The sequence below is a fragment of the Balaenoptera physalus genome, assembly GCF_965194825.1.
Source record: "Balaenoptera physalus genome assembly, chromosome: 15".
In the NCBI taxonomy this organism is placed as follows: Eukaryota; Metazoa; Chordata; class Mammalia; order Artiodactyla; family Balaenopteridae; genus Balaenoptera; species Balaenoptera physalus.
Window position 1 is genome coordinate 68004626 of NC_138894.1, and position 25745 is coordinate 68030370.

At 35.9% G+C, this 25745-nt stretch overlaps 1 protein-coding gene and 1 long non-coding RNA gene across 5 annotated transcripts in view; one reads left to right on the forward strand and one right to left on the reverse strand.

The window, feature by feature from the left end:
- PRKD3 (protein kinase D3) overlaps positions 1–25745 on the forward strand; it is an 83570-nt gene that overhangs the window by 13142 nt on the left and 44683 nt on the right. The window lies entirely within an intron of this gene.
- Positions 1–25745, reverse strand: part of LOC309644300 — a 33819-nt gene that overhangs the window by 3097 nt on the left and 4977 nt on the right. The window lies entirely within an intron of this gene.

The window sequence follows — 25745 nt, forward strand, 5'->3', positions numbered from 1 at the left end:
AGATTTGAAGATATTTTCTCCAATTCCGTAGGTTTCCTTTTCATTTTTTAATGGTTTCCTTTGCTATAGAGAAGCTTTTAGTTTGATTTAGTCATACTTGTTTATTTTTGCTTTTGTTGCCTTTGCTGTTCATGTCAAGTCCAAAAAATCATTGCTGGGTTCGATGTCAAGGAGCTTACCCTCTTATGTTTTCTTCTAGGAGTTTTATGGTTTCAGATCTTATGTTCAAGTCTGTAGTCCATTTTCAGTTGATTTTTGTGTACAGTGTAAGACTGGGCTTCAGTTTCATTCTTCTGCATGTGGCTCTTCAGTTTTCCCAGCACCATTTATTGAAGAGACTGTCCTTTCCCATTGTATATTCTTGGCTCCTTTGTTGTACATAAATTGACCATGTACGCATGGGTTTACTTCTGGGCTCTGTTCTGTTTCATTGATTTAATGTGTCCATTTTTATGCCAATACCATATTGTTTTGATTACTGTGGCTTTGAAGTGTAGTTTGAAATCAGAGGCATGATGCCTCCAGCTTTGTTCTTCTTAAGACTGTTTTGGCTATTTAGGGTCTTTTGTGGTTCCATACAAATTTTAAGATTGTTTTTTCTATTTTTGTGAAAAATACCATTGGAATTTTGATAGGAATTGCATTGAATCAGTAGATCATTTTGGGTAGTATGGACATCTTAAAATTCTTTCAGTTTGTGAACATAGAATATCTTTCTATTTATTTGTGTCTTCTACAATTTCTTTCATCAGTGTCTTACAGTTCTCAGTGTATAGGTCTTTCACCTCCTGGGTTAAATTTATTTGTAGGTATTTTATTCTTTTTGATACACCTGCACATGAGTTTGTTTCTTTTTTTTTTCTGACTGCGGCGGGTCTTAGTTGAGGCACGTGGGATCTTTGTTGAGGCATGCGGGATCTTTCATTGCTGTGTGGGGGCTTCCTCTAGTTGTGGCATGCAAGTTTCTCTCTACTTGTGGCATGCGGGTTTTTCTCTCTCCAGTGGTGGTGCGCAGACTTCTCTCTAGTTGTGGCATGCAGCCTTCTCTCTAGTTGTGCTGTGCGGGTTTTTCTCTCTCTAGTTGTGGTGCGCAGGCTCTCTCATTGAGGTGCATGAGCTCAGTAGTTGTGGTGCACAGGCTTAGTTGCATGTGGGCTCTTAGTTCCCCGACCAGGGATGGAACCTGCGTCCCCTGCATTGGAAGATGGATTCTTTACCACTGGACCACCAGGGAAGTCCTGAGATTGCTTCTAATTTCTCTTTCCAGTAGTATGTTATTAGTATATAGAAATGCAATTGACTTTTGTATATTGACTTTGTATCCTGTAACTTTACTGAAGTTTTAAATTAATTCTAACAGTTTTTTTGGTGGAGTCTTTAAGGTTTTCTATATATAGTGTCACGTCTTCTGCAAATATACAGTTTTGCTTCTTTCTTTCTGATTTGTATGTCTTTTATGTCTTTCTCTTGTCTAACTGCTCTGACTAGGACCTCCAGTACTACGTTGAATAAAGGTGGTGAGAGTGGACATCCTGTCTTGTTCCTGATCTTAAAGGAAAAGTTTTCAGCTTTTCACCATTGAGTATGATGTTAGCTGTGGGCTTGTTAATATATGGTCTTTATTATTTTGAGGTACGTCCCTTCTCCACTCACTTTGTTGAGAGTTTTTGTCATGAATTGATGTTGAATTTGGTTAAATGCTCTTTCTGCAACTATTGAGATGATTATGATTTTTATCTTTCATATTGTTAATGTAGTGTATCACATTTATTGATGTGTGTACGTTGAAACATCCTTTCATCCCTGGAATAAATGCCACTTGATTATGTGTACGATCCTTTTAATGAATTCAGTTGGCTAACATTTTGTTGAGGATATTTATGTATATGTTCATCAGTGATATTAGGCTGTAATTTTCTTTTCTTGTAGTGTCCTCGTCTGGCTTTATTATCAGGGTAATGTGGGTCTTGTAAAATGAGTTTGGAAGTGTTCCTTCCACTTCTATTTTTTGGAAGAATTTAAGAAGGATTGGTATTCTTATTTAAATATTTGGTAGAATTTACCGGTAAAGCCCTCTGGTTCTGAGCTTTTGTTTGTTGAGAGGTTTCTGATTACTGATTCAGCCTCCTTACTATTAATTGATCTATTCAGATTTTCTATTCCTTCATGATTCAGGATTGGCAGGTTGCATGTTTCTAGGAATTTATCTACTTCCTCTAAGTGTCCAGTTTGTTGGTGTGTAATTGTTCATAGTAGCCTCTTATGATCCTTTGTATTTATGTGTATCAGTTGTAATGTCTTCTCTTTCATTTGTAATTTTATTTGAGTCTTCTCTCTTTTTTTCTTGTTAAGTCTGTATAAAGGCTTGTCGATTTTGTTTATCTTTTTTAGAAACCAGCTCTTAGTTTCATTGATCTTTTCTGTTGTCTTTTTAGTCTCTATTTCATTTATTTCCACTGTGATCTTTGTCATTTCCTTCCTTCTGCTACTTCTTGTTCTTTTTCTAGTTCCTTGAGGTATAAAGTTAGGTTGTTTATTTGAGATCTTTCTGTTTTCTTTTTATTCTTTTTATTTTTATTTTTGGCTGCATTGGGTCTTCGTTGCTGCGCACGGGCTTTCTCTAGTTGTGGTGAGTGGGGGCTGTTCTTCGTTGCACTGCATGGGCTTCTCATTGTGGTGGCTTCTCTTGTTGAGGAGCATGGGCTCTAGGCACATGGGCTTCAGTAGTTGTGGTTCGTGGGCTCTAGAGCGCAGGCTCAGTAGTTGTGGCATACGGGCTTAGTTGCTCTGCGGCTTGTGGGATCTTCCCGGACCAGGGCTTGAACCCGTGTCCCCTGCATTGGCAGGCGGATTCTTAACCACTGCGCCCACCAGGGAAGTCTTGAACATCTTTTTTAGGGGCACAATTCAACAGTCCATTTCAAAATAATTTTGTATATGGTAAGATAAGAATCAAACTTCGTTTCTTTTTGTAGGACATCAGATTTTTCCAGGACCATTTGTTGAAAAGACTATTCTTCCCTTACTCAATTACTTTAGTACCTTGGTTGTAAATCAGTTGACCACATATATCTTGGGCCATTTCTGAACACTGTTTTGTTTTATTGACTTATGTGTCTGTATCCTTAAACTAATTCCACGTTGTCTTGAATTCTTTAGTTTTATAAAGACATGATGTCAGGGCATAAATCCTCCAACTTTGTTCTTTTTTTCGAAACTGTTTATCCCAGTCTGCGTCCTTTGCATTTCCATATAAATGTTAAAATCAGCTTGGTGATTTATACATAAAAGCCTACCAGAATTGTGTATATCATTTTTTATCTGTGTTTCATGTTTTTGATGCAGTTTTAAATGGGGTTTTAAAATTTTCTAATTTTTTTTTAAACATCTTTATTGGAGTATAATTGCTTTACAGTGTTGTGTTAGTTTCTGCTGTATAACAGGGTGAATCAGCTATATGCATACGTATATCCCCATATCCCCTCCCTCTTGCGTCTCCCTCCCACCCTCCTTATCCCACCCCTCTAGGTGGTCGCAAAGCACCCAGCTGATTTCCCTGTGCCATGCAGCTGCTTCCCACTAGCTATCTATTTTACATTTGGTAGTGTATGTATATCAGTGCTACTCTCTTACTTCATCCCAGCTTACCCTTCCCCCTCCCCATTTCCTCAAGTCCATTCTCTACATCTTTGTCTTTATTCCTGTCCTGCCCCTAGGTTCATCAGAACCATTTTTTTTTTAGATTCCATATATATGTGTTAGCATACAGTATTTGTTTTTCTTTCTGACTTACTTCACTCTATGACTGACTCTAGGTCCATTCACCTGACTACAAATAACTCAATTTCGTTTCTTTTTATGGCTGAGTAATATTCCATTGTATATATGTGCCACATCTTCTTTATCCATTCATCTGTCGATGGACACTTAGGTTGCTTCCATGTCCTGGCTATTGTAAATAGTGCTGCAGTGAACATTGTTAAATTTTCTAATTTCTGGTTTTTCATTTTAGTATATAGAAATACAATTGATTTTTGTACATTGACACTGTGTCCTACAACCTTGCTAAATTCACTTACTAGTTCTAGTAACTTTTAAAGTTTCTTTAGGATTCTCTACATAGATGATCTTGTCTTTTGTAAATATAGCTTTATATCTTGCCTTCCAATATTTCATTTCTTTTTCGTGTTTTGTACTGGAGGCTACAACCTCTAGTACAATATTGAATAGAAGTGATAAGAGTAGACATCTGTGCCTTGTTCCCAATCTTAAAAGGAAAAGCATTCAGTCTGCCACTATTAAATATCATGTAAAGTTTTTTAGATGTTTTTCAACAGGTTGAGGAAGTTCCTGTCTGTTCCTAGTTGGCTGAAACTTTTTATCTTGAATGATTGTGTATTTTATTAAATACTTATTCTGCATATATGTATTTTTCTCTTTTAGTCTGTTAATATGATGAGTTATGTTGACTTACTTTGAAATGTTGAACCAACCTTGCATTCCTGGAACAAACTCTCTTGGTCATCATATATTATCCTTTTTATACTCTGCTTGATTCAACTTACCTATATTTTCTTAAGAATTTTTTCATGTAAGATCATGAGGAATATTGGCCTGAAGTTTTTTCTTCTGTTATCTTTGTGTGGCTTGGTATCCAGGTAATGTTGGCCCCACAAAATGAGTTTGGAATTATTTCCCTCCCTCTTCTGTTTTCTGAAGAAATTTGTGTAAAATTGATATTACTTCCTGAAATGTTTGCTAGAATTCACCAATGAAGCCATCTGTGCCTGGAATTTTCTTCATGAGGAGGTTTTAAACTCAGTTCCTATTCTTTAATGGACATAGAGTTATTCAAATTGTCTACTTCTTTGTGAGTGAACCTTGGTAATTTGTGTCTTTAAAGGAAAATTTTCATTTCATCCAAGTTATCAAATCCATTGGCAAAAATTGTGCATTATGTTCTCTTATCATCCTTTAAAGTCTGTAGGATCTCTAGTGATGGTGTCATTTTCATTCCTAATATTGATAATTTCTGTGTTTCTTCCCCTCCACACTCCCTTGTTCTTTCTGGCTAGAGGTTTTTATCAACTTTATTTTCAGTGAAGTAGTTCTTGGTTTTATTGATTTTTCTCTTTTGTTGTCTTTTTTTCTCCCCTTTTTTCTACCTCCTTTGGGTTTAACTTGCTTTATCTTTTCATTTTTTTAAGGTAGAAGCTTAAGTCATTTATTTGAGTCTTTTTTCCCATTAATATAAGTGCTATAAGTCTAGTGCTGTAAGTTTCCCTCTAACCACTACTTTAGCTGCATACCACAGAGTGATATGTTGTGTTTTCATTTTCATTCAGTTCACTTCATTTCCTGATTTCTCTTGTGATTTCTTCCTTGATCCATTGATTGTTTAATTTGGAAGAAATTTGAAATTTTTCAGATATTTTTCTGTTATAGTGATTTCTAGCTTTATTTCAGTTTTGGCTCAGGAATATACTTTGTATAATTTCAACCTGTATATTTACTAAGATTTGTTTTATAGTATAGGACTTTGTCCTTCAATATATTCTGTGTGTTATATTTGTAATTTTTTAAAATGTGTATTCTGCTTTTGTATAGTGGAGTTTTCTATAAATATCAATTAGGTCAATGGGTTGATAGTGTTTTCTGTATCTCCTTTTATTTGTTCTGTCATTTACTAAGAAAGGAGTATAGGAATCTCTCAACTATAATTTTAGATTTGTCTGTTTCTCCTTTCAGTTTTAATCAATTTTTGCTTCATGTTTTTTCAAGCTGTTATTTGCAAGCACATTTGAGATTTTTACAGCCTTTGATATATTGATCCCTTTTTTAATATAATTGTTCTTCTTTATCTCTGGTTATATATCTTATTCTGAAGTCAACTTTGGTATTAATATAACCATTTCTGCTTTTTGTTTTTCTAATTAGTTTTTTCATTGTGGTTTCTTTTTACATGTTTTTGCTTATAACCTCTCTTGTATCTTCATATGTAATGAGGGTTTTTTGTAGAGTGCATGTCATTGGGTCATGCTTTTTAAATTTAATCTGTCAACTTCTGCTTTTTAAGTGTTTAGACCATTTATATTTAACACAAGTTTTAACATAGATGCATTTAAAAATACTGTTTTCTGTTTCTCCCTTCAGGTCTTGAGTCATTTTCTCCCTTTTTTTCTGCCTTCTTTTGAATTGTGTTACATGATTCCATTTTGTCTCCACTATTGGTTTATTATGCTCTTAAAAATTTCTTTCAGCAATTGCTCTAGTGCAGGGACAGCAAACTACATCTATGGGCCAAATCCACCCCATCATCTTTTTTTGTGAATAGAGTTTTATTGGAACATAGCATGCTTATTCATTTATATCTTGCCTATGGCTGCTTTCATGCAACAGCAGCAGAGTTAAGTAGCTGTGACAGAGACTGTATGGGCCACCAAACCTAAAATACTACTCTCTGGCCTTTTACAGAAAATATTTGCCAACCCTTGCTCTAGTTTATGTAGTATGTATCTTTATCTTATCATAGACCATCTTTAAACAATATCATACCACTCTGTATGTAATGTAGTATATCCCTTGGAATAGTATATTTCTGTTTTCTTTCTGTTGTCATTTGTGCTACTGTTGTCATACACTTTATTTCTGCATGTAGTCGATTCTCATTATTTGTGATATTTATGTTCTGTAAAGTGACCTCTGACATCGAATTAGTGAATACCAAACCCTTGCTCTTAGGGGAAATACAGGGTTAGGTTCCTGAGAGCATCAGGACACATTTTTGTCTATCAGTAAATATATAATCTTGTTTTATGTGTGTTTCTGCTTAAAAATACCTTATTTAATATATATTGTTGATTCATTAACATTGATCTCATGGCCAGAAGCACGGTAACTCATGCCTGAATGAAGCTTATCTAACACACATATTTTCTCCATAAGGCACATCATAGCCTTCTTGCACTTAGGAACACTAGACAGCACATCAGCACTATGCTTGGGGGCCATTTTAAGCAGAGAAATCACCACAAAAAAAGCCCCCAGATTGAGAACACGTGGCACTAAATAGACTGTGAAAAAGACTTGCATTTTATACTATGAGAGGCAGAGCATCACCTTGTTCAGTTTCAGCTGGGAACATGCACAGAGTGACAGATTTTTCACCTTCTCTGCATGTCTGCAAATGACTGAAAAAGCACAGAGTATTGATTTTTGTGTTACAAATAAATTTTAGCAAGTAGGCACATTCACAAATACAGAATCTGCAAATAATGAGGATTGACCTTTGTTACAGATCCCTTAACACATTGTTATTCTTCTTGCTTTTAACAGTAAATTATGTTTTTAGAAAGTTGAAGCTGAAGAAAATGATCTTTTATATTTATCCACTTATTTAACATTTTCAGTACTCCTCATTACTTTGTGTTAGATCTGAATTGTATGCAATATGTCCTTTCTCTGTCTTCACTTAGATTTTTCAGCAATTTGAAAATCACATGCCTTATTGTAGTTTTCTTTCTGTTTTGTTGCTGGGGGTTGTTAAGCTTGGTCTTGAGATTATAGTTTCTTCAACTTTTGAGACTTTTTGTATTTCTTGAAGCTTCTTTTAGTCTTTATCTGTGTCATTTCTACCACCCTTTAAAAATTTTCCTAAACATGCTCTTGTTTACTTTCTTCCTCCTCTTCTTTCTATCTAATCCAGACTTTCATTTGAAATATGCAGTGCAATAGGAAAGCTATATTTGAATTGCCTCCAGGTTGTGCTGTGACCACACCTGAGCTAATAGGCATTTTTAAAACCGTTTTCAATCCCAGCCTGCTGGGTTTTTTTTTAAGTTAGTTTATTTTTTAAATTTTATTTATTTATTTATTTTTGGCTGCATTGGGTCTTTGTTGCAGCGCACGGGCTTCTCTAGTTGTGGCACAGACTCTAGAGCACATGGGCTCAGTAGTTGAAGCGCGGGCTTAATTGCGGTGTGTGGGATGTTAGTTCCTCGACCAGGGATCAAACCTGGGCCCCCCTGCATTGGGAGCATGGAGTGTTAACCACTGGACCACCAGGGAAGTCCCCCCAGCCTACTGTTGAAAATAGGTTGGAGTGTGAACCAAGCTCCTTGTCAAAGTTTTGCATGATTCAGTAATTTTTGATAAGTTGGTCAGTTGGTTGCAATCAAATGAACAAGCTAATACACATACTTTGACAAATGCAGACTTTACCTCAGTGTTTGCATCTTTTTTTCTACAAAATCTTATCCAGTCTACTTATATCTACCTTTAAACAGTACACAGGAAAATTTCCTGATTACCCTTCAGTGAGCATTTCCTAATGACCAGCTTTTTTTTTAATTAGGATCAACATTTTCAAAGTTTGTCATATTTATGCAAAAATGGCTAAATTTTCAAAAATCTTTTACCACAAGGTCACATGTTGTGAAGGATCAAGATTCTTAAATGTTTACAAGGTCCATGTATGTGGTTGCAAGCTTAAGTGCAACTTAAATGTGACTTACTTTGTAACAGTGGTTTTCAACTCTAGCTGCACGTGAGAATAACCAGGGAGTCTAACAGACTCTTTCCCAGACCAGTGAAGTCATGCTCTCTGGGGGTGGAGAGTTTGTATAAGCACTATGGTTCTCATGAGCAGCCAAAGTCAAGAACCTCTACTTTAATGGAAATCGACAAGCATAAATGACCAGATAAGTGATAATCTGAAGATATTTTTTCCAAATATTTAAATTGCATATTTTGTTGTATGAGCTTGCTATCATTGTTTTCCACATGCAATAATATATTTTTAAGACATCTTATAATTCAAAAATTCAATGAGGTCTATATCCGATTATAGGTTAATATGACAGTTCAAAATTTTATATTAGAAAAATGCTAGTGATTTCATTTCTTCTATTTGGCAGATTACAGAGAGGTAAATGGCACCTTTCCTAGATGCCATTATGTGTTATGACTTCATGCAACTAAACAAATGTTTGTGGTATAGTTACTCTGTTCAGTCACAGTGCTGGATATTATGGAGCCTATCAAGATAAAAGGTAAATTCACTGCCTCTAATGATTTATGCTCTAGAAAAAAGAGATGATGAGCGAATGTCAAATTACTGTAATGTAAGGTAGATCACGATAAGTCCTGAAATAAAGCTCCAAAAATGGTAAATGACTCAAAAGAAGAACTGTCATCTTGTTGGGGAGTTATGACAGCCTGTTTTAAACCCTACTTTTTGCTTTCATTATCACCAACTGTAGTCCTTCACCTAGAGAGCTAAACTTCAGTTGCTAGTAAAATGCCCCACCACTACTTTGATAGCTTGTAGCATGAATACAAGATGCATTAACACCCTCAGTAGTCAGTGAGAGAGCAGAAACCATCTATTTATTCATTTCACAGTCAAATGAATAAAGCTTTATGCTTCTGATTCCTAGTAGTGTTCTAAATTTTATTAGAGCTAGACCTAGTTATTCAAGAATTCATGGTGATTTCTGTTCTCCTCACTCCTCTGCAATTAACTAGACAAACATTTGGGGTTGCTGGCAGTGAACAAGTGACAGAAATATGTGATTATTTTTGTAAGGTATTATTGCAAGAATACTTAGAAAAAAATGCTTATGATTCCCAAAGGCATATCTCTAGTCCAGATTCCTTCCTAAGCTCCAACCGTGCCATATTCTGTCTTATTACTAGGCCTTTGTGCCTGCTGTTCTTTTCCTTGGAACACCCTTCCCCTGCCACATCCTCTGCTTAAACCTCCAGGAAGTCTTTTCCTGACCTCCTCAGTCTGGGTTAGGTGCTGGTATTCTGTACAACCTGTATTTTAACTTTCATCATATTGATTGTAATTGTCCTTTTACTTGAAAGTATCCACCGTAAAACTGTAAGCTCTGTTAAGGTCAGGCATCATATCCATAGCAGGTGCTCAACAGATTTTTTTTTTTTTTTTTAATAGATCTTTGTTGGAGTATAATTGCTTCACAATACTGTGTTAGTTTCTGTTGCACAACAAAGCGAATCAGCCATATGCATGCATATATCCCCATAACCCCTCCATCTTGAGCCTCCCTCCCACCCTCCCTATCCCACCCCTCTAGGTCATCGCAGAGCACTAAGCCGATCTCCCTGTGCTATGCTGCTGCTTCCCACCAGCCACCTGTTTTACATTCGGTAGTGTATATATGTCGATGCTACTGTCACTTCACCCCAGCTTCCCCCTCCCATCCCGTGTCCTCAAGTCCATTTTCTATGTCTACCTCTTTATTCCTGCCCTGCAACTAGGTTCATCAGTACCATTTTTTTTTTTTTTTTTAGATTCCATATATATGCATTAGCATACGGTATTTGTTTTTCTCTTTCTTATTTACTTCACTCTGTATGACAGACTCTGGGTCCATCCATCTCACTACAAATAACTCAATTTCGTTTCTTTTTATGGCTGAGTAATATTCCATTGTATATATATGCCGCATCTTCTTTATCCATTCATCTGTTGATGGACACTTAGGTTGGTTCCATGTCCTGGCTATTGTAAATAGTGCTGCAATGAACATTGGTGGTACATGTCTCTTTTTGAATTATGGTTTTCTCAGGGCATATGCCCAGTAGTGGGATTGCTGGGTCATATGGTAGTTCTATTTTTAGTTTTTTAAGGAACCTCCATACTGTTTTTCATAGTGGCTGTATCAATTTACATTCCCACCAACAGTGCAGGAGGGTTCCCTTTTCACTACACCCTTTCCAGCATTTATTGTTTCTAGATTTTTTGATAATGGCCATTCTGACCGGCATGAGGTGATACTTCATTGTAGTTTTGATTTGCATTTCTCTAATAATTAGTGATGTTGAACATGTTTTCATGTGCCTCTTGGCCATCTGTATGTCTTCTTTGGTGAAATGTCTATTTAGGTCTTCCACCCATTTTTTAACTGGATTGTTTGTTTTTTTGATATTGAGCTCCATGAGCTGTTTGTATATTTTAGAAATTAATAAATGTCTGTTGTTTCATTTGCAAATATTTTCTCCCATTTTGAGGGTTGTCTTTTTGTCTTGTTTATGGTTTCCTTTGCTGTGCAAAAGCTTTTAAGATGTTTCATAATTGAATAAGTAAAGAAAAGAATCCATATGAAGCAGTATAGTATGGTAGTTAAAAACATGAGTTTGCGGGTCAGTAAAATTTGGGTTTGTCTTTACCACTTACTAGCTGTGTAACCTTGGTTTCTTATCTGGAAAATGAGGTTAAAAATAATACTAATTTCGGGCTTCCCTGGTGGCACAGTGGTTGAGAGTCCGCTTGCCAATGCAGGGGACACGGGTTCGTGCCCCGGTCCGGGAAGATCCCACATGCCGCAGAACGGCTAGGCCCGTGAGCCACAATTACTGAGCCTGCACGTCTGGAGCCTGTGCTCCGCAACGGGAGAGGCCGTGACAGTGAGAGGCCCGCGCACCGTGATGAAGAGTGGCCCCCACTTGCCACAACTAGAGAAAGCCCTCGCACATAAACGAAGACCCAACACAGCCAAAAAATAAATAAATAAATAAATAAATATTAAAAAAAGAAAACATAATACTAATTTCATGGTGTTGTGTGTGTGTGTGTACGTGTACATTAAATGATATATTTATAAAACGCTTAGTCCAGCACCTAGCACATAGTAATCACACAGTAAACGTTAGCTTAACAATAATATTATTTATCAGTTTGATCTTCGTGGTTTCTAAACTAGACAAGCAAGCAAACAAACAAAACTTTAACCACACTGTACTTTGGGATCCTTTCCCTTTTGAGAGCTTATAAGAAACTAGTGGTGATCCAGAAATAGCTGAAAGCTACTACCAGTTAAGTTTATGTTAACTTTTGATTTTCTGCTTTATGGAATATACATTTGTGTCATATTCTGTTTTCTACTGTGTATAAGACAACTGATTCCTTTCTTGATCTGTATGGGTAAATTCTTTACAATTTCATATTAGCTCTACTAATGCTTCTTTTTATTGATGCAGAAAGTTGGAGGTTAATGATATATCAATTCTGTGGTTTATTTAATCCTCTGTTCTTGGTCTGTATGTGTGAGTTCCATGTGCAGTCTTAGCTCCTGAAAACCTGTGACTTTTTCTTTTTTTTTTTTAATTTTTTATTATTATTATTATTTTTTGGCTGTGTTGGGTCTTCGTTTCTGTGCGAGGGCTTTCTCTAGTTGTGGCAAGCAGGGGCCACTCTTCATCGCGGTGCGCGGGCCTCTCACTGTCGCGGCCTCTCTTGTTGCGGAGCACAGGCTCCAGACGCACAGGCTCAGTAGTTGTGGCTCACGGGCCCAGTTGCTCCGCGGCATGTGGGATCTTCCCAGACGAGGGCTCGAACCTGTGTCCCCTGCATTGGCAGGCAGATTCTCAACCACTGCGCCACCAGGGAAGCCCAAACCTGTGACTTTTGTCTTCAATATTGTAATATATTCCTCAGGGGATTAGTTTCTTTAGATTAATGTGATTACAGATGTGTTTTCAGAATCATATAATTTTGAGTTCAACTGATTTAACTAGTTAGTTACTATTGTTGAGCAGTAAGTGAGCAAACATGCTTTTTCTGTATTTCTATACCCTTAGGCTATTACATCTAATATAATGGAATTGAGATATTCCTTACTGTATGAATATTCCCAAGGACTGAACTGCCAGAAAGAGCCTATAGAACAACTATAAAGGTATAGGGAGAGGAGCGTTCATTGAAACTATGTAAGATCTTTTGATATCACAAGAGGGACATGAAAACTAACCAAGAGTACATAAATATTTCCATTAGGGAAAAAGTGATTAAAAGTATTTATTGATAATTATCTTAAGAAATAAATGAATACAACTACAAATAAAATTAAAAATTTTTGTGAAATATTTAAGAAAAAGACTTTGTGAAATAGATGTAGTATCATGTTCCTGAAAAGGAAGACTGATAGTATATAATTTTTACTCCCCAATTTAAATTATTTTTTCCATTCAGAATGTTATTGGGATTCTTTTTACTCTGACAATGTTTTTCTAAAGTTTATCTGGGAGAAAAAGTAGTCAAAAGCATTAAGTTAAAAATCTGAAAAATAAGAGAGAAAGGGAAGAGAAAAACTACAATAACTGAAACCAAATACTGCTTAAAACAGTAATAGAGCCATAGCACATTTTAGGTACATGCCAAGGGAGGCATGAGAAAAAAAAAGGAATCATTTTTCAGAAATTTGTGTTTAGAAAACTCATTAAGCAGTTGAAGGGCCATAAACATAGACCTCCACTTAATACCTGACACCAAGATAAATTTCAGAGGATTTAAAGGTTACATATGAACATTCAAATCAAAGGAAAATTAGAATAAAGTAGAATTGAATATTTATCAAACTTAGAGAGTGGGTATCTCACTTTCAAAACAATAAAAGGGAACAAAAGGGAAAAGAACAGTTTGCAGATTTGAATATTCCAAGTGTAATATTTACATATGTAAGAATAATAAAAACAGAAATAAGATGGGGGAAATACTACAACAAGTATTATATAAGGTTAATATCTATTCTGTAAAGAGCTCATATATTTGTAAGAAAAACACTGGTCTCTAAATATTTGGTCAATTGATAAAAAAAATATATTTCACAAAGATATTAAATTAGTAAACAAGCATGTGGGAAAATGTTCAAAGTAGTAGTAATAAATAAACATTAGGTATTATGTGCTCAATTAGGGGAAAAGTGTGATTGGTATTTCCATTATAGGTCAGGGTATGGTAAAACCTCATAGAAATAGAGAACAATCAATGATTCCAGGCTTATAAAAGTTAAAAACTGGATCAATTTCTAACTAACACATGTAGTATAAAACATATACACTGAGATTTTTTTTCCCCCCCAAAGAATATATCTCTGTAACCAGCAAATCATTGATTGTTGAACTTTGCTTAAAACTTGGATGTGACCAAAAGTGGTCACTCTTTGAATTCAGTCCAGTTTCATGACACATCCTGAGGGTGGAGTGGGTGGAGTTTCTTTTGTTGTTGTTGTTGTCTTTAGCTTAAGCCAAAAAGTTAGCTTCCTTTTTTTGAAAATTTGAAATGCTTCCAACATTTATGTTACATTGAGGTTGTTCTGTTTTACTCCTCTTTCTATCCTTCCAAATGCGTTATACTCAGTAGACATTTGTTAAAAGACACATTCTACCTGCTTTTACTGCTAAAAACATGATACTGCAATTAATCTGTGGTGCTAATTACTTCCCTTGATGAAATAACGTATAGTTAGAGCCACAAAGAAAAAGGAATGAGCGGATAAGCACCAGTATTCTTTTCCATCCTGTGTCATGTATCAGCGCCTTAATTTTGCCCAGCCTGCTCCCACTAGTTTAGATGGTCAGATATTTAGTTTCTAGAGCTCTTTCTGGGATTGTGCAAAAGGCCAGGTTCTTCTAGAAGACTCTGAAATTCTTTAACTTATTCACTCTGAGAATACCAGTGAACTTCATCCTTATTCCTTGTAAGAATGTAGATTAAGACAATTTTATTGGCAAATACTACAGCCCCAGTGTCTAATTTTAACATATAAGATTAAATTAAAACAGTAGGTCTCAACTGGGTTGACACCACCACCCCCCCACCCACCCACCCACCCCCACCCCCCGCCCAGGGAACACTGGGCAGTGGCTGGAGACGTTTTGTTTTTGTTTTGTTTTTATTTTGTTTTGTTTTGGTTGTCTCAGCTAGGGGGAGAGGAAGTGCTACTGGCATCTAGTGGATAGAGGGCAGGGAGGCTGCTGCAGGGCATGGGAGAGTCCACCTGCCCGGCCCACCCGCCATCCCAGCAAAGAATTATCTGGTCCAAAATGCCAGTAGTGCTGAAGTTGAAAAACCCTGAGTTAAACTATATAGAAATCGAATTTATGAGTTTGGAGAAATCGAAAACTTCTGTTAGTAATATTGTAGGGTCTTAGTAAATTAGTGATAATCAATGTCTTCTAGATGTGAATTGTAGCTTGAGAGTTTTAAAATAGGATTTCCAGTTTGGCTTGGGTGTGTTTGTTTTAAGAATATTACACAGTTTCCATTATGAATATGGATATAGTTAAACAATGGAAGGAAGTTTTTAACCTGTGTATATTAGATTTCTGTATCTTCATATTGGTTTATAAAGCAGACTTAACAACACACGGGATCTCTGCCTTCTAGAAGTTTATAAGCTGAAGGGAGTGTTTTTTATACTGATGAAATCCAAAGAACTGGTAGAACTGGCATTCAGGAGAACAAGAAGGCAGACTCTCTGAGCAGTAGGTAGAAGTGGGATTGAGCCAAGCAGAATTGGCTGATCAGATCTCTGCTAGGAGGCCACTACCAGAGAGTCAGATTACAATGAGCAAATCAAAACCGAGGGAGCATGCCTTGCCCATCTAAGAAGAGAGTGTTCATGCATGGATTCCCAGTGTCAAAATTACATTAGCATTTAAATCTGTTCTGTTATTTTTTGTTATTGGTGTGTATTTTTAAAAGATAATAGTAATCCAAGAAAGAGGTAACAGTGTTTTCAAATCAAAGAGACAGATGCAGGTTAAGATTTTGATTCTGTAACTTTCTTATTTTTTGTGATTATAGATCCTTTCTTCCGTCATTTGACTTCTAATCCTGATTAGTAACGCAAGGGTCATAATACCTACCTCAATGTTAAAATATAAAGCCCTTAATACATCGTCTGGCACATAATTAGTACCTTCAAAATAGTAATATTCATGGTTTTAAAATCTCTTGAAATCTGGAAAGACCATTGATCCTGTAGTGTTCTTAAAATTTTAGTAAATACCAAAGCATGTATAGCATTCATGCTATACACGTGACAGTAACTTTGCTTTACTCTTGCCCTTTGATTTTAGTATTTAGCATATAACAAACTTAAAAATAGAGTTGAAATATTCACTTAATAGAGGAGTGGGGTTACTTGTTTTAGGAATTTTGAGGAAATTAAATGAGATAGCTTATGTCAAGTGCTTTGCGTAATGCTTGATGCATAGCAACTATTACACTCAATGAATGTTAGCTTCTTACCTTGCTTTCACATTGCCAAGAGGCTTAGAAATACCACTATAATGCTACTGCTATTGTGTTTGCTGAATGGAGATAGTAGATGTAATTGGAGTAGGAGAGGAAATTGGCAGACAGCAATTCATTTTAAGCTATAATGATGTTTACTGAAATTGAAATGATTCTAACTAAAGCTGACTGTTTGCTTTTAACTGATTTAAAACATTTGTTTTTAGTTTTGACCATTTACATGACACTAGACCTGAAGGCTCTTTATGTATCCTAATTTAGGAGGATTTTGGTCTCTTCTTTGACTGAATACATTGTCTCTGCAGACATGGTGTAATTTTCAGGTCCTGCCAAAATAGAGTGAAAGCCCCAGCTGTATTTTTTGTGTTCTAGAAACCAGTTGTCATTCTGTTTTTTTTCCCCCCCGGTTCTTTCCACTACAGCTGTGTTGCAGTCGCTAGGTGACATGCTACTCTTTACCCTATCCCTACATTTTTTTGTCTTGGCAAAACAGTGTCAGGCAACGACTAACTAATCTGGATCCTCAAACTGGAAGAAGGATTTTTTTTTTTTAATTCTGCTGGGTATTCAGGTTAAGACCTTGGCTAGAATAGAAAGTTCCAAGAAGTTTGAATTAAAGATAATCAGAACTAACTGAAAAACAAAGAAAAAATAAAATGAAAAAAAGATTGTTTTGGATTGTGTCAAAGAAAATGGTATTAAACGAAGCCACTCCTCTGGAATGCCATAGTCAGAGAATCCTGCTGGAGATTAATGATGAGATTCAGGGTCTACATTGAATTTTCTCATTGGCTCATCTAGACTTTAGTGCCTTCTATCTGTGTATAGAAACAGAGTCCTTGAAATTCTTCTCTTCAATTAAATACTTTCCTAAAAAGTGATGTTAAAGTAATAATTATATTTGTTTCTGAGAAATATTTTAGTGTTAAATTAGTTTACCTTTGCTCAGTAGGCAACTTTTTTCAGTAAGTGCCTGTTAGATACTAAGTTCTAGGTGCTGGGCATTCAGTAGGGAACATTGACAAGAGATTGCCCTTGCCTTCTTGGAGGTTATTTACTATGATCTGGTTTATTATTAGAAAGACTTACTGTGAAGATTTACTTGGCATCAAATGACTTTAGTATTCAACCTTTCAAATTAAGTGAACATAAAAAAACCCTGTGCTGCTGGAAATGTTCTATATCTTGATCTGGGTGGTGCTTACATGGGGTAGGGGATGTAGAGTTACCTATCTTCTAATTAACATTAGTGTACTTTACTCATTATACTTCAGTTAAAAATGCTTTTTAAAGTAAATTAAATGTACAGTAAAACTCCAGTGGTGGGACTTCCCTGGTGGCACAGTGATTAAGAATCCGCCTGCCAATACAGGGGACAAGGGTTCGATTCCTGGTCCAGGAAGATCCCACATGCCTTGGAGCAACTAAGTCTGCGAGCCACAACTACTGAAGCCCGCATGCCACAACTACTGAAGCCCATGCACCTAGAGCCCGTGCTCTGCAACAAGAGAAGCCACCGCAATGAGAAGCCCGCAAACTGCAACAAAGAGTAGCCCCCGCTCGCCACAACTAGAGAAAGCCCACACGCAGCAACGAAGACCCAACGCAGCCAAAAATAAATTAAAAAAAAAAAAAGTCCAATGGTTTTCCATTGCATTTAGAATAAAACTCATATTCCTTTTTTAAAAGTGTATAATGATAAATTATATGTCAGATAATGTTAAATTCTGAAGCTGTTTTGTTAATATGTAAAAATTGTATTTGACCAAGTAGAATTAAAAAGTTGGAAACTTCCTACCTCATCTAACATATTTTATTGACAGAATTTTAATGGCGTGAACTTTAAACTGTTAACATTAAATAACTCAAAATATAGTGTTGCTTGAAGGAATTTTATTTGCAAGTATTAGAACTTTTTACTTAGGATAAGTATAAGTTAATACCATAAAAAGTAACTTCCACAGAATGGTTATAGAAAGATCAGATGATCTGTTTTTTATTCTTGAAACCATCTTTAATGCAAAAGCAAAGACAGACGAGTCTAAAGTGGGCAAAGGGAGTGCATAAGGAAGGGGTGAGCATTTGATAACTTATGGAGTTCTGTTACTTTCCCACATGGACTGGGAACAGACTTCATTTTGCACAGTCAAGAGAAGTCATTGGCACAGTGATAGGGGAGGGATTTGGAAAGAGGCCAAACTAAAGGCCTCTTTTGCTTCTGCCCTGCTAGCTCTTTTACTGTTTCTTTCATTTCCTCTTCTTTTAATCAAGGCTGAAATAGGCTAGGGAAGGAAATATAGGCATGTCTAGTTTTCAGAACATTATCAACTTACTTCCACATTTTCCAGTCCCTCTATATTCTTGACCCCTTTTTTCCCCAGAGCAGTGTTTCTCAACTTCAGCACTGTCGACATTTTGGGCCAGAAGAATTCTTTGTTCTGTGGAGTGTTCATTGTAGTATGTTTAGTAGCATCCCTGGCCTGTACCTACCAGATAGCAGTACCACAAGTTGTAACAACCGAAAGTGTCTCAAGACGTAGCCACATATCTTCTGGAGGGCAAAATCACCCCAATTGAGAACTACTGCCCTAGAGGAATAAGCTAAATAAATAGCCAGTGACAATTGCTGAGAGTTACTAAGCTTGTTACCACCTCTGCTGCTTTTCTAATCTTGGTCCCTATTACAAGCAGCTTTTTTTCCCCCCTCATGAGAAAAGGGTACTTAGAAAGCATCATACCATTTTATTAGGTAAGACTTGTATTCTGGAATGATTAATAGAAAGGAGCCCATTGAAAATAGAAATTCACAATATAATCAAGAATTGATTTTCATTAGTTTGGTAGCATATTTCTTCCTCTTAAAAAATTATACAACTGAAAGGGGAAAAAAAGTTCTCCTTTGTTCTTTATTGTGCTGGAGGCTGGCTTAGGAAAACAAGCCATTATCTTGAAAAAGCTCTCTTTTTCTGTATAGGGTATTTTACTGGCATCAGATCATTTTGAGAAATTCAACATATATACTGCTAAATATACAGGGATTTTGTTTATGTTTTTTGATATGTTCAGGCCTTATTAAGGATCTCCCACACAAAGAGAAACATTCTGAGGAATGGTTGGATTTGGTGTTTTAAAGATCATCAATCCATGAAATAGGCAAATATGAATAACCAATTTACAGAAAATATAGCTGTCTCTTAAGCATGTGAAAAATGCTCAACTTCACTTTACCTAAAGTCAACAAGTTCGATAATATACTTGCTATGGACTGAACTGTGCTCCTCTTCCTTCTCAATTCATATTTTGAAACCCTAACCCTCAGTGTGACTATATTTGGAAATAGGACTTTTAGGAGGTAATTAAGGTTAAATGAGATCATAAGGGTGAGGTCCTAATCCAGTAGGATTGGTGGCTTTATAAGAAGAGAGGAAGAGAGAAAGAGATCTCTCTCCCCCTCCATGTGCATACTCCGAGGAAAGGTCATCTGAGCACACAGTGAGAAGACTGCTGTCTGCAAGCCAGGAAGAGGGCTCTCAACTAGAATTTGACCATGCTGGTACCCTGATGTTCAACTCCAGCCTCCAGCAATATGAGAAAATAAATTTCTGTTTTTAAGCTGCTCAGCTATGGTATTTTGTTATGCAGCCTGAGCTAACTAGTACAATACTGTAAAACAGTATGTGGAAGAAACAGACTTTTTTTTTTTTTTTTTGAGTATAGTTGATTTATAATGTTGTGTTAGTTTCAGGTATACAACATGGTGATTTGGTTATACATATATATGTATGTATCTATATTTCTTTTTTAAAATTCTTTTCATTGTAGTTTATTACAAGATATTAAATATAGTTCCCTGTGCTATACAGTAAATCCCTTTTGTTCATCTATTTTATATATGGTAGTGTGCATCTGTTAATCCCATACTCCCAATTTATCCCTCCCCCCCTTCCCCTTTGATAACCATAAGTTTGTTTTCTGTGTCTATGTGTCTGTTTCTGTTTTGTAAATAAGTTCATTTGTATTATTTTTTAGATTCCACATATAAGTGATTATATATTGTCTTTCTCTGTCTGACTTACTTCGCTTAGTCCATCCATGTTGCTGCAAATGGTATTATTTCATTCCTTTTTATGGCTGAGTAATATTCCACTCTGCCTGTCTGTCTATCTATCTATCTACCAACCACATCTTCTTTATCCATTCATCTGTTGATAGACACTTAGGTAGCTTCCATGTCTTGGCTTTTTTTTTTTTTTTTTTTTATTGGAGTATAGTTGATTTACAGTGTTGTGTTAGTTTCAGGTGTACAGCAAAGTGATTCAGTTATGCATATATATATATTCATTCTTTTCCAGATTCTTTCCCATATAAGTTATTACAGAATATTGAGTAGAGTTCCCTGTGCTATACAGTAGGTTTGGCTGTTGTAAATAGTGCTGCTGTGAACATTGGGCTGCATGTATCTTTTTGAATTAGAGCTTTGTCTTTTCCACATACATGCCCAGGAATGGGGTTGCTGGATCATATGGTAACTCTGTTTTTAGTTTTTTAAGGAACCTCCATAGTGGCTGCACCAATTTACATTCCCACCAGCAATGTAGGAGGGTTCCTTTTCTCCACACCCTCTTCAGCATTATTATTTGTAGACTTTTTGATGATGGCCATTCTGACCAGTGTGAGGTGATACCTCACTGTAGTTTTGATTTGCATTGCTCTATTAATTAGCTGTGTTGAGCATCTTTTCATGTACCTGTTGGGCATCTATATGTCTGCTTTGAAGAAATGTCTATTTAGATCTTCTTCCCATTTCTTTATTGGGTTGTTTGTTTTTTTGATATTGAGTTGTATGAGCTTTTTGTATATTTTGGATATTAAGCTCTTGTCAGTCCCTTCGTTTGCAAATACTTTCTCCCATTTCATAGGTGGTCTGTTGTTTTGTTGATGGTTTCCTTTGCTGTGCGAAAGCTTTTAAGTTTGATTAGGTCCTATTTGTTTATTTTTGTTTTTATTTCTATTGCCTTGATAGATGACTTAAGAAAACATTGTTACAATTTATGTCAGAGAATGTTTTGCCTGTCTTCTCTTCTAGGATTTTTATGGTGTAATGTCTTACATTTAAGTCTTTAAGCCGTTTTGAGTTTATTTTTGTGTATGGTGTGAGGGAGTGTTCTAACTGTATTGATTTACATGCCGCTGTCCAGTTTTCCCAGCACCACTTGCTGAAGACGCTGTCATTTTCTCCATTGTATATTCTTGCCTCCTTTATCGAAGATTAATTGATCATAGGTTTATTTCTGGGCTCTCTATTCTGTTCCACTGATTCATATGTTTGTTTTTGTGCCAATACCATCCTGTTTTGATTACTGTAGCTTTGTAGTATTGCCTGAAATCTGGAAGGATTATGTCTCCGACTTTGTTCCTTTTCCTCAGGATTACTTTGGCAATTCTGGGTCTTTCGGGGTTCCATATAAATTTTAAGATTATTTGTTCTAGTTCTGTGAAAAATGTCATGGGTTGTTTGATAGGGGTTGCATTAAATCTGTAGATTGCTTTGGGTATTAGGGACATTTTAACTATATTAATTCTTCCAATCTAAGAGCATGGGATATTTTTCCATTTCTTTGAATCAACTGCAGTTTCATTTATCAATGTTTTATAGTTCTCAGCAGATAAGTCTTTCACCTCCTTGGTTAGGGTTATTCCTAGGTGGTTTTTTGTTTTTTGTTTGTTTGTTTGTTTTGATGCAGTTTTTTTTTTTTTTTTTTTGCTTTGATGGCTGGCCTTTTTTTTTTGATGCAATTTTAAACGGGACTTTTTTTTTTAATTTTTACTTTCTGATACCTCATTGTTAGTGTAAAGAAATACAACAGATTTCTGTATATCAATCTTGTATCCTGCTACCTTGCTGCATTTATTTATCAGTTCTACTAGTTTTTGTGTGGAGTCTTTAGGGTGTTCTATATAGAGTATCATGTCATCTCCATGTAATGACAGTTTTACCTCTTCCCTTCTGATTTTGGGTACCTTTTATTTTTCTTGTCTGATTGCTGTGGCTAGGACTTCCAGTGCTGTGTTGAATAAAAGTGGTGAGAGTGGGTATCCTTGTCTTGTTCCAGGTTTTAGTGAGAAGGCTGTCAGCTTTTCATCATTTAGTATTATGTTGGCTGTGAGTTTGTCAAAAATGGCTTGTATTTTGTTGAGATATGTTCCCTCTGTACCCACTTTGGCAAGAGTTTTGTCATAAATGTATGTGGAATTTTATCAAATGCTTTTTCTGCATTTATTGACATGATCATGTGGTTTTTGTCTCTTCTTTGGTGATGTGGTGTATCACATTGATAGATTTGAAGCATCCTTGTGACCCTGGAATGAATCCAGCTTGATCATGGTGTATGATCCTTTTTCTGTGTTGTTGGATTCGGTTTGCTAATATTTTGTTGAGGATTTTTGCATCTATGTTCATCAAAGATATTGGCCTGTAATTTTCTTTTTTGGTAGTGTCTTTGTCTGGTTTTGGTATCAGGGTGATGATGGCTTCATAGAATGACTTTGGGAGTGTTCCCTCCTCTTCAGTCTTTTGGAAGAGTTTGAGAAGGATTGGTATAAGTTCTTCTTTGTATGTTTAGTAGAATTCCCCAGTGAAGCCATCTGGTCCTGGACTTTTGTTTGCAGGGAGTTTTTTAAATTATAGATTCCATTTCACTTCTAGTGATCAGTTTGTTCAAATTATCTGTTTCTTCTTGATTCAGTTTTGGCAGGCTGTATGATTCTAGAAACTTGTCTGTTACTTATAGGTTGTCCATTTTTGTGGCCTATAAGTGTTCATAATATTTTCTTATGGTATTTTGTATTTCTGGGGTATTGGTTGTTATTTCTCCTCTTTCATTTCTTATTTTGCTTATTTGGGTCCTCTCTTCTTGGTGAGCTTGGCCAGAGGTTTGTCAGTTTTGTTATCCTTTCAAAAAACTAGCTCTTGGTTTTATTGATTTCTCTATAGTTTAGTTTTAATCTCTATTTTATTTATTTCCTCTCTGATCTTTATTACTTCCTTCTGCTGACCTTAGGTTTTCTTTGTTCTTCTTTTTCTAATTCTTTTATGTGGGAGTTTAGGTTGTTTAATTGGGATTTTTCTTGTTCTTTGAGGAAGGCCTGTATCGGTATGAACTTCCCTCTGCTTTTGCTGCATCCCATAGATATTATATGGTTGTGTTTTCATTGTCGTTTTTCTTGAAGTATTTTTTTAATTTCCTCTTTGATTTCATCGTTGATCCATTGGTTTTTTAGTAGCATGTTGTTTAGTCTCCATTTCAACGATTACATGTAGACTAAACAACATGCTACTAAAAAACCAATGGGTCAACGATGAAATCAAAGAGGAAATTAAAAAATGCCTTGAGACAAAGGACAGTGAACAACCACAAAGAGAATCAAGAAAAAAACATGGATTCTTAATATGTTACTTTTGGAGGTATAAATTGGTATACAGCCTCTGTAAAGACCATTTTGGCAATGTCTAAAAATGTCAAATGTGCATGTTCTTTAACCTAGCAAATCTGCTTCTAAGAAATATCCTACTCATATACTCAAAAGATGGAAAAAAGTGTGTATATAAGATTATACACTGGGTATTGTTTGTAATAACAAGATTCAAAATAGTAGCTTCAATTCATGTGGCACTCAGAACATATCAGGAGTTCTAAGCTGTTTACATATATTCACTTATTTAATTTTCATGACAACCTTACAAAGTAGGTACTATTTTACAAATGGAGAAACTGAAGTTAAATAAACCAAGGTTGTATAGTTAGTAAGTGAAATGGATCAGGATTTGAATTCAAGATTGTTTGGCTTTAGTTTTACTCCTCAACCCATATCCCATCAGTAGGGAACTGGTAAAATAAAACTATGCAGCTGTCAAAAAAAAAAAAAAAAAGAATAAAAACGTTCTTTGTATATTGTTATGGAATGATCTCTAAAATATATTGCTAAGTGGAAAAGAAAACAAGACACAACACTGTTTATAGTATGCCACCATTTGTGTAAAATGAGGAAAAGATATGTCCATGTCTACTATCTAGGTATAAAATACATTCAGAAGGATACTGAGAAAACTGGCGATATTGTTGACTATGTCAGAGATCACTGGGAAAATAGGGCATAGATTTTGAACTCTACTCTTGTACTTTTTTTTTTTTTTTAATAAATTTATTTATTTATTTTTGGCTGTGTTGGGTCTTTGTTGCTGCATGCAGGCTTTCTCTAGTTGGCGGCGAGCGGGGGCTACTCTTCATTGTGGTATGTGGGCTTCTCATTGCTGTGGCTTCTCTTGTTAGAGAACATGGTCTCTAGGTGTGCGGGCTTCAGTAGTTGTGGCTTGCGGGCTCTAGAGCGCAGGCTCAGTAGTTGTGGCGCATGGGCTTAGTTGCTCTGTGGTATGTTGGATCTTCCCGGACCAGGGATCAAACCCATGTTCCCTGCTTTAGCAGGCGGGTTCTTAACCATGTGGCACCAGGGAAGTCCCTCTACTCTTGTACTTTTAAAATTTTGAACCATGTGAATAAATTGCCTACTAAAAAATAAATAAAATTATATTCTAAAAGAATATATATTATATCCCAAAGTATAAAATAATTATCCATGAGTCCATACTGAGATATATATCTATATCTAGATATAGATATGAAATACATTTGGATGAATAAATAAATGGTAAGAAATAGAAAAATCTCCTATACAGAAGAATTCCAAATAATTTATATAGATACTCTGCCTTGAAGGACAGGGAACATAAATTGTCATTTCTTAAGTGTGGGATGTGCATAGTGACTTCCTTCTAAAGAGTATGGTATTGGTGGGAGGGGGAAGTAGCTTTCCAGTGGAGAAACCTGACAAACATGACCTCAGCCAGATCATCAAGGTCTACATCAACGGTTATAAATGATGCTGATGGTAAGTATGCTTGATATGGTGATATGATGAGAATGGCACCTTACCTCTGAGGTCTTCTTCCCCCAAACCCGTAACTCCAGTCTAATAATGAGAAAAACATGAGAAAAATTCCAATAATGAGGCATCTGACAAAACACCTGAACAGCAGGACTCCTCAAAACAGTCAGGGTCCTCAAAACCCTGCATAGTCAGAGAAACTGTCACGGCCAAAAGGGGCCTAAGAAGATACAACAATTAAAGGAAATATGGTATCCTAAATGGGATCCTGGGACAAGAAGAAGACATTGGGTAAAAAATAAGGACTTCAGTTAATGATAATGTATCAGTATTAGTTCATTAAGTATAACAAATGTACCATAGTGAAAATGTTAATAATAGGGGAAATTGGGTATGGAGTATATGGAAACTCACTGTACTATTGTCTCAATTTTTCTATAACTCAAACTATTAAAAGTCTATTTTTTTAAAAGCGTATATATAATAAATACACTGAATAATATAAAAGTAAATTTAAAATTCAGATGTCTGTGTCCTGTTCCCCAGAGCTTAACCATAAACCTGGGAAGAGAGCCTTAGCATCTTTTGTTTTAAGCATTCCAGATACTTTCCCTAAGCATCTTTGCTGCACTCATTTTTGTCACAAACATTCAAGTCTTTTGTTCATACATACTACAGTACTACATGATTGTGGTCAGTTGAATCTGGGTGCGGAACTGCAGAACAGAGGCCAACT